Source organism: Rutilus rutilus, assembly GCF_951802725.1.
Source record: "Rutilus rutilus genome assembly, chromosome: 14".
NCBI lineage: Eukaryota > Metazoa > Chordata > Actinopteri > Cypriniformes > Leuciscidae > Rutilus > Rutilus rutilus.
In genome coordinates, this window is record NC_140219.1 from 1,454,504 (window position 1) to 1,465,000 (window position 10,497).

At 41.7% G+C, this 10,497-nt stretch overlaps 1 protein-coding gene across 1 annotated transcript in view; it reads right to left on the minus strand.

Annotated features, from left to right (window-relative positions):
- Window positions 1-9,704: 9,704 nt before the first annotated feature.
- LOC311304133 (uncharacterized protein) overlaps window positions 9,705-10,497 on the minus strand; it is a gene marked incomplete at its 5' end in the record, with an annotated part of 8,442 nt that continues 7,649 nt past the window's right edge. The window contains one exon of the mRNA XM_084430993.1: window positions 9,705-10,429. The remainder of the gene's footprint in view (window positions 10,430-10,497) is intronic.

Here is a 10,497-nt window from a genome sequence, read left to right on the forward strand (position 1 = left end):
TTCTTACTGTTGTAATTCCACAGGTTTTAATCCTTCAAAAATCCTTTTACGGGAGGAAAAAGAGTTCATTCGCATGCAGTAAAATCCTGTCAGAATTTCACCCAGTAGAACTCAACGCGTTCCTCTCATGATGATGATGAAGATGATGATGGAGTTTCCATTGTGAGGAAAAAGGAAAAGTTCGCCGTCAGTAAAATCCTCAGGTCTCACACTGCACAAGAGTTTTTCCTGAAGGAAATAAAGGAGCTCTAATATTATCCCTGTGATTCTGATACGGGATGTCCCGCGGAATAACGGTGACCAAACTTCACTTTACTGCCCTGACAGAGAACAAAAGCCCGAGTTGCGAAAGTGCCCGCCCTCCTGTCCTGCTATTGGCTCTCTGTGTGAGACCCCGCCCCTATCTGGCTCCCCTTTCTATTGTAAAGTCATCGCCTCGGCTGCTGATTGGACGAGGAGGATGTCAATCACCGCATGGACTGAATATTACAAGCGAGTTGCGCTCCAGGTATTGGATGTACCGTTATGTGCCCACAATAACATTCCCAACTTAACTTAGTTTTTATAACTCTCCAATAAATACATTTATATATTTGGTAACACTTTAAAATAAGGTTCATTAGTTAACAACATTAATTATCACGAACTGATAATGAACTACACTTATACAGCATGTATTAATCTTTGTTAATGTTAATTTCAACATTTACTAATACATTATTAAAATCTTGTTAACATTAGTTAATGCACTGTGAACTAACATGAACAAACAATGAATGACTGTATTTTTATGAACTAACGTTAACAAATATGAACAAAAACAGTAACAAATGGTTATGTTCATATTAGTTTAAACATTAACTGATGTTAATGTTATTGTAAAGTATTAACAAAATGTTTAGCAAATGCTTGTAAATGTTGCTTTTATTTTATTTGATCACAATGAATTTTTCCCCCAATAACTTTATATTTAAAGAACGTTTTTGATGTTGAAAATCACAAGCTTTATTTTTTTTCATATTAGAGTTTCTCATGCTCGGTTGGGAAATGAGCTCTATTAGTTTATTAAGTTACAAACACAATCAGAAGCAACAGTTTCTCAATGAAGCGTCCCTGTAGTTCGAGTCTCCGCAGATTCACCAGCGCGTGGCGCCATCTAGCGGTCATACACAGCAGTCTAGAGTTTAACAGATGAAGCCTAATCAAGTATGGCAGGGGTCAAAATATGCTTTCTTTATTAACTGGTAGTATAAAGCTTCTTCTCATCTGAGTGGAAATGAAATGTCCAGCAGATCCGGTTCTCGGACACCATCAGACAGTAAATCCGATTATCCGCCTGGATCTGCCCTCGTTCCACTAATCTCCCTGCGTTCAGTCCTGTATCGTTATTCTGTTTGTGCTGATCTTTTAATTGGGCCCGATGCCTTGATGTTTCTTTCCTCTTTAATTAAAAACGTCTGCTGGGTCTGATGAGGCTAATTTTAGCCCATTAATGCAGCATTCATGTTCCACTGACCTACTTGAAGAACAAACAAGTACACAAACGCACCAGGAAGCGTTCGAGACTTTATTGATTCATTGACTAACTGATTTAAAATAGAAATTATGCCTGCTTTTGGGAAAAAAACGAAAAACTCACCAATGCAAACATACGCAAGAACTGCATCAGTCCAGTGTTGTGTTGCTTTCAAACATCTATAGTTCAAAACTGCACTTGTTTCAACCCAAATCTGGGTCTAATATGGAAAACCCAGCCGTTGGGTTACATTTCTAACAACCCTGTGTGCCGTAGTAAATGTATTTTGTGAAGTCTGTCCTCCAAAATTAAACTTTACAATAAGGCCCTGTTGCAAGACATTTAATGCATTAGCAATACATTAGTTACAGTAGTTAATAAAAATACAACTGTTTATTGTTGGTTCACGTCAGTTCAGCTCCATTATATAATCATGTTAACAGATTGATAGTGTAGTTAATGTAAAGTGCAACCATAAAACATCACTATCATCATATTTTAATAATATCTTTTTTGAACCAATATAGAAAATAATAAAACATGTGTAAGATATCATGTGTTTTTGAGCTGTAATGTGACATATAGTTATTAAATATAACATTTTCTGGCCAAAACAGTGATTTTGTATGTTACTTTTTTACAGTTATGCTGTTTCATGATTTTTTTGTGCTTTGCGTTGCTGAAAATTGGTTGTTTAATGATTTCTTTATTAAAAATGACTCTACGCTGCAAAAAAGTGTCGTTTTCTATAAAAAAATATCTAAAAATTAAATCACAATACATTTACTTGAGACGCAAAATGACTGTTAAGATATTAAGTCATGAAGTGAGTTTGTGCTTAAAACAAGAACAAATATCTGCATATGGAGTCAGAACAATAAACTTATTTCAAAGGAAAAACAAGATTATTGTTCTCTGACTCCATTGGCAGATATTTGTTCTTGTTTTAAACACAAACTCATTTTGATGCATTTTTCAGAACTCAAGACTTAATATCTTCGGTCATGTTTCTTCTCCAGTAAATGTATCTTGATTTAAGAATGATTAGATATTTGTGCTGGAAAACGAGACAGAAACATAATTTTTTGCTGTGTGTGTGTGTAGTGACAACATGCCCCGGTTTATTTAAACACGTCTGATCACTCAGTGAACTGACACACACACACACACACACACACGTTGAGAACTGAACTCAGTCAGTGTGTAGACAGAAGCAGTATTGTAGAGTATTAGCTGGATATACGAGCGGCCGCTGTTTGTTTAACACGCATTCAGGGTTTAAACGGTCGTTTTAATTTCCCCTGGATTTTCCCTCGAACACACTCTGTCTTTCCCTCTGAATGTTCCTCTGTTCCCTCTTTCTTCCAAACCGCAGCGTCTCGTTCCTCTGTTACAGGAAATAAAGTTTAATCAGTGAGTGTGGAGAGTCTGAGCGCTGATATACGACATAAAACACTTACTGTACATGAAGAAACCACAGCGAGACTCTGTTCACTCCACATCATCATCTTCATCATCATCATCATCATCATGTGTGTGTGTGTGTGTGTGTGTGTTTCTGTGCAGGGCTTCAAGGGATAGTTCACTTTAAAATGAAAATTAGCCCATGATTTACTCACCCTCAACTCATCCTAGGTGTATATGACATTCTTCTTTCAGACGAACACAATCAGAGTTATATTAAACAATGTCCTGGCTCTTCCAAGCTTTATAATGGGAGTAAATGGGTATATTTTCTTGAAAGTCCATCAAAGCACATCCATCCATCATAAAAGAGCATCTTTCCATCATAAGTGCATCTATCCATCATAAAAGTGCATCTATCCATCAAAAGTGCATCTGTCCATCGTAAAAGAGCATCTATCCATCATAAGTGCATCTATCCATCATAAAAGAACATCTATCCATCATAAAAGAGCATCTATCCATCATAAAAGTGCATCTATCCATCAAAAGTGCATCTGTCCATCGTAAAAGAGCATCTATCCATCATAAAAGAACATCTATCCATCATAAAAGAGCATCTATCCATCATAAAAGAGCATCTTTCCATCATAAGTGCATCTATCCATCGTAAAAGAGCATCTATCCATCATAAAAGAACATCTATCCATCATAAAAGAGCATCTATCCATCATAAAAGTGCATCTATCCATCATAAAAGTGCATCTATCCATCATAAAAGAGCATCTATCCATCATAAAAGTGCATCTATCCATCATAAAAGAGCATCTATCCATCATAAAAATGCATCTATCCATCATAAGTGCATCTATCCATCATAAAAGAGCATCTTTCCATCATAAAAGTTCATCTATCCATCATAAAAGTGCATCCATCCATCATAAAAGTTCATCTATCCATCATAAAAGTGCATCTGTCCATCATAAAAGTGCATCTATCCATCATAAAAGTGCATCTATCCATCATAAAAGAGCATCTATCCATCATAAAAGTGCATCTATCCATCATAAAAGTGCATCTATCCATCATAAAAGAGCATCTATCCATCATAAAAATGCATCTATCCATCATAAGTGCATCTATTCATCATAAAAGAGCATCTTTCCATCATAAAAGTTCATCTATCCATCATAAAAGTGCATCTATTCATCATAAAAGAGCATCTTTCCATCATAAAAGTTCATCTATCCATCATAAAAGTGCATCCATCCATCATAAAAGTTCATCTATCCATCATAAAAGTGCATCTGTCCATCATAAGTGCATCTATTCATCATAAAAGAGCATCTTTCCATCATAAAAGTTCATCTATCCATCATAAAAGTGCATCCATCCATCATAAAAGTTCATCTATCCATCATAAAAGTGCATCTGTCCATCATAAAAGTGCATCTGTCCATCATAAAAGTACATCCGTCCATCATAAAAGTGCAATGTTTTATAACAAGGACACATACTGTATTAGGGATGGGCGATACCACTTATGTTTTCGATAACATACTGATAATTTCAAGGCCAGTATCGCCGATACGATACGATACCTCTAAACTGAACTTTTAAATTAAACATTTTCTTAAATTATTGAATTACTAAGAGTAAAATGGGAATTGAGACCCACTTAACATTATATTTGAAAGGCATTTTAACATTCAATACGCCTTAATTGGAACTTATTAGAATATATTTTTTGTTTACACATGGTTAAAATGTTTACTTGTAGTGGTAACCATGGAAATCTACAAAATATTACAGGCCTAATTGAACTATGGTCATTACAATGTTAATTTTCATAAGGGACTGCCAGTGACCGGCTGTTGCAACTGTTTTTATTCTCGGTAGTCCGAGGTACAGTTGTGGCAAGTGTAAAAATCCCTCCGTCTGTGCAGTCCTTGTGTGCCCAGGCTTTACCGGACCGGCACCGGAGAAGCTTTCCAAGCACACAACGCAGAACTCATGTTAATCATCAGATGAGTCCTGAAGTTTCTGCTTCTTCGGTTTGGATTTTTGTTGTTGCCGAAATTCATTTTTCTTTAAGCGGCAGACCTGCTTTTCTCCGCCTCCAGTTGTTTTTCCACGGGAGTATCTGTAAGGACCGCGGTTTCCCTTCTTTTCCCGCTGTCGTCTGCTTTCTCGGGCCAGCTTTTGGGCGTGGACGGATGGACACGGGTGAGAGAGTTGTGTCTCGGACACCAGGCTCGGACACCACACATGAGCCCCTTTCACACAGCGCGATGATCCCGGGAAATTGCCGGGAAATTGCCAGAACGCCTTCTGTGTGAACGCAAACACGACTCGGGATTGATGCCGGCACCGATGCCGGGTTGGGGACCCAGTAACATTGCCGTGTTCAGTCCCGGCAAGGAAACAAATAAGACTAACATGTCACCTTCAATATGATTGGTTCAATTGGTTCAAAAGCCCCAACCTTTTCCCTCTGTCACTGGCACAAGCAAACTCTGATTTTGTGATTACTGATACACACACACAAACTCAAAGTCACACGTTTTCCCCAAAGAGTTTGGAAACATTAAAAGCATATGAATGTTGTTCCTGCAAGAAAAACAAATGTTAGTTGATTAATTAAAGTTGATTCATTCAAATCCATCACATTTGTCATACGTCTTAGCTTTCCCAGAAACACTTGCACCAACTTCAAGCATAACAATTACAATGGCGGACTACATCGTCTTTCTGCAAATGTTTCTCCTGGCTTTGCGATCCTATATTGTCGAACTCCTTCTCGAACGTAACCTCCGTCTATAGTAATCCAGACGAGCAGCACAAATGTGTCCTAAATGTCTTCTTCTGACCCCAATGTAGGATCGCAAAGCCAGGAGAAACATTTGCAGAAAGACGATGTAGTCCGCCATTGTAATTGTTATGCTTGAAGTTGGCGCAAGTGTTTCTGGGAAAGCTAAGACGTATGGCAACGTACACAGTGACGTAATGGCGTCGTTCGCTGGGCTCTCTAGTCCGTGGAAAAACAAACAGGTTCTGAGAAGGTTCGCAAGTTGAACCAACTCTGAACCAGCACCAGATCCGAACCAGTTCTTTTTTGGTGGAAAAGGGATATTGGAGTGAGTCTGAAAGTGCTCGAGGAAGACCAAAAAGTCCTCCCTGTACCGATACAGCCAGGAGGGCCACTGCTGGTAAAGGAAGGACGGATGTTTCCCGGGGGAAGATGAACATTGGTGGGAAGGCATCCACTGTTCTGCAGAGGTAACTGCACCTACTTGCTTGACTCCCTTTCTGGCCACACATTTTTTTCCAGGATTTTGCACTGTGGTGATTCCTGTATAGAAACATACTATGTTATTTAGTGCTTTTATTCTGTAACGCTTTTATTTTGTAAGGCTGTGAGCCTCTGGGAGGTGTTTCTGAGGGAGATATAGATCATTTCCACCACACCTGTTTCATCCATGTTCCAGATGTTGCAAATCTGTGTTTGTCCAGGACAGAAAACCGTACTGACGTTTGTCTCATTGAAGGTCGTATCCCGTGAGAGGCGTGTGGCCTGACGGCTTCTTCTGGAGAGAGTGCGGTGCCTCTTCAGAAACGTTGTGAACCAGTCGGCTCCAGCCATCCCGTTCTCGGCCCAGGTTTCGGGATACCTGCAACTGTAGGTCTTTGCCAAATCATAGGCAAACTTCCGGACCTAAATTATATCAATTGTTAATTAGTCATAGCCTACTCTAGCTTAATACACATCTAGCCTTCCTCTTTTGGGCTCAAACCATAATACAAATCAGCTAATCTAGTGTGGAAACCCTTTTCGGAGTCCAGTGTCCAACTCTGGGAAGCGTCTTTGATCCCTGGCTCCTCCTCTTGAGGAATCGGTGCAGGGATTTGGCCACTCCCCTGACCTTCCCCGTCTGATGTCATCGGAAGCCCTTCCCGGACTCGACTGTCTGTCTTCCTCTCTCTGATATTTGGCATGCTGTAAGCAATCATGTTTCTACTGACTATCTTTATATAAAAAAGATAATTACCTTAAAATATGATTTGATGACATTTTACATTTAATTTGCACATAGTTTTCGGAAACGCGGCACTGTTTGAACGGCAGTGTGTGTGAACACTCTCTGTGATTGATTGGTTCTGACTTGCAGCATTTGCGTGTGTTCAGATCAAGCGTGCCGCACAAGCCCTGAAAAGTGAAGCCAAAACGTCTCGATCGCCCCCCGGTGACTGGTCCTAGTATAGGTCATAAGCCCCGCCTCCCCATGTTATTCAACGGGACGTGAGCCCAACTAAACAATTAAATTACACTTAAAATATATTTTTTCCAAAGGTGGTTTCTTTCATTTGCTGTCGTTTTTATCACGGTGATGTAAGTTCAAGTGTCTGTTTCAAAAACAAGTTTGTTTTTAGTTGGTTACGTGATGCGGTGGTGTAACGTCATGATTGACAGCTGTGACTGACAGGTTCTCAAGCGAAGTAGTCACTGAAGCACCAACGGACATTTTTTTCGGGATCTTCAGAGGACTGAGGAGATTGTATTTAATTTATTTTAACAAGCCTCTTGTCGTACTGCAATCAATTTTTAAAAAAGTGTGCAGAATCCACTCTCCCTGATAGCATTCTGCGAGAGTGAGGGCGGAGCGTTGATCTCGCGGCTTTACTTCCTGCTCACTACTGCGCAGGTCTGGTCCTGAGATCGCTACTGCGCAGGTCTGGTCCTGAGATCGCTACTGCGCAGGTCTGGTCCCGAGATCGCTACTGCGCAGGTCTGGTCCCGAGATCGCTACTGCGCAGGTCTGGTCCCGAGATCGCTACTGCGCAGGTCTGGTCCCGAGATCGCTACTGCGCAGGTCTGGTCCCGAGATCGCTACTGCGCAGGTCTGGTCCCGAGATCGCTACTGCGCAGGTCTGGTCCTGAGATCGCTACTGCGCAGGTCTGGTCCTGAGATCGCTACTGCGCAGGTCTGGTCCTGAGATCGCTACTGCGCAGGTCTGGTCCCGAGATCGCTACTGCGCAGGTCTGGTCCCGAGATCGCTACTGCGCAGGTCTGGTCCCGAGATCGCTACTGCGCAGGTCTGGTCCCGAGATCGCTACTGCGCAGGTCTGGTCCCGAGATCGCTACTGCGCAGGTCTGGTCCCGAGATCGCTACTGCGCAGACTCAAGTTCCAATATGTCAGCGCCATATCGGGACTCTGGCGGCTTCAGTTTTCATCAATGGAAGAGAGCGAAGGGGCGTCGTCCATCTTTTTTTACAGTCTATGGTTCAGATGAGCAGAAAATAGTTATACTACACAATTATTCACGAACATAGGTTATTCATCCAATTCAATGCATATTGTACGCATTAAATTTCTTGTCAAATAAACAAAATAACTGAAAAAAAAAAAACTGTATATCGATATTTTTGAGTATCAATACTTTCGATACTCGACGTCAGTATCTTCATATCGATACGCCCATCCCCTGCACATACTGGTGACGCACATGATAACTGCGACGTGCCCACAGCGCCACCTTTAGAAGCACATTTGCCATTGACGGGTTCGGGTGTGCGTTCTCTCGCTCTTATGACGTGTGTGCTGGAAAGGACATTTTGAAGTGTAGCCTATAAAACTACGTCATCGATTTATTTCATGAGATGTTTAGTGTAATGTAAGGCTGTGATATCATGACATGTAACGCGATTGATTGCATCTTGAGTGTTTTATCGATGCGTATAGCTTCCTCTGTTCTATATGGGTAGACTGAAGGAGAGAGACGTGTATCACTCACTGTGCTCTGTGTATTCCTGCATCCCGAGACATGATCTGACAAGAGCACACAACCACTGTTACACAGGTGAAGTTCCAGAGCATTTTAATACCGTTTATATAATATTATAGTATTTTTATTTACACACACACTCTCTCTCTCTCTCATACTTAGACACACACACACACAGAGAGAGAGAGAGAGAGAGAGAGAGAGAGAGAGAGAGAGAGTGTTGAAAATAAATGATCTAAATCTTCAACTGATATGCTGTAAAAAGTAGATTTATCAAAAAAATAGCATTAATATTTACTAAACTCGAGTGTGCATTATTTTTTTCTAATAATTCAACGGCCTGTCGTCAATTATTCCGCTTGTACTGCGGTTACCACACCTCGAAACATTGTTCACTGGATAATATTAATAAAAAATTCGTTACATGTAGGCTATATAGCGCTTTTCTGGACACTCAAAGTGGGAATCTCCTCAACCACCTCCAGTGTGCAGCTCCACCTGATGATGCGACGGCAGCCATACTGCGCCAGAACGCCCACCACACACACACACAAGCTTACTGGTGGAGAGGAGACAGTGATGAAGGCCTTCAGTGTATGGGATGATTAGGAGGCCATGATGGACAGATTTGTCCAGGGTTACACTCCTGCTCTTTCCCGAAAGACATCCTGGGATTTGTAATGACCACAGAGAGTCAGGACCTCGGTTTAACATCTCATCTGAAGGACGGTGCTCTCTGACAGTATAGTGTGTGTCCCCGTCACTACACTGGGGCGTTAGGACCCGCACAGAGCTCAGGGTGAGCAGCGCCCCCTGCTGGCCTCACTCACACTAACACCTCTACCAGCAGAAACCTGGATTACCCAGGAGTCTCCCATCCAGACTCAGCCCAGCAGTGGTGACCAGTCGTGGGCCACAGGGGGATGCTGGGAAATACTGGATGTATTTCAAGACATTTGTCAGGTTTCATTTCAGGTTGTCATTAATGCTCGTGTGTAGGACTAATTTCTTACGCATCTCATCCCACGCCTCCGTTGTTAATACCAAAACATCCTTTTAGAGAGAGAGAGAGAGAGAGAGGTTGCAATAATGAGACAGAAAAACATGTGTGTCAATATTATTTTATTTACTTATCAATTCATGCGTTAATTTTTTTTCTTTTGTTTTTGCCGGCTGCCTTTGACGTCCGCTTCCGTTTATTTGTTTCTTCATCTGGGCGATCCAATACTGCACTCGCCCAGCTGTTAAAATGTTCATATTCACCATAAATATTCAAATGTAGCCTAGTTGGGGCTGTTCTGCCCGTCAGTGCTGTGATTGTCCAGCAGGGGTCAGTGTTTCCCGTCAGTGCTGTGATTGTCCAGCAGGGGTCAGTGTTTCCCGTCAGTGCTGTGATTGTCCAGCAGGGGTCAGTGTTTCCCGTCAGTGCTGTGATTGTCCAGCAGGGGTCAGTGTTTCCCGTCAGTGCTGTGATTGTCCAGCAGGGGTCAGTGTTTCCCGTCAGTGCTGTGATTGTCCAGCAGGGGTCAGTGTTTCCCGTGATCTCCGCTGTAACACACACTCACTGTGACACAGGTTCAGGTGTGGAAGAGGAATGTGTGGAGTGTGATTGGGCAGGATAAGGAAAACTTCGCAGACCTGGATTCCTCCGTGAACCTGTGCTCATGTTCTTCACGCAGTTCTTCATCTGATCTGCTGTCCAAACTAAACATCTGTTGGGCTCCTGGAAAACAGCGGGATCGATCGGTTCCACACACACACAAGAGTCCAGAAGCTGAACACTGTTCTGTG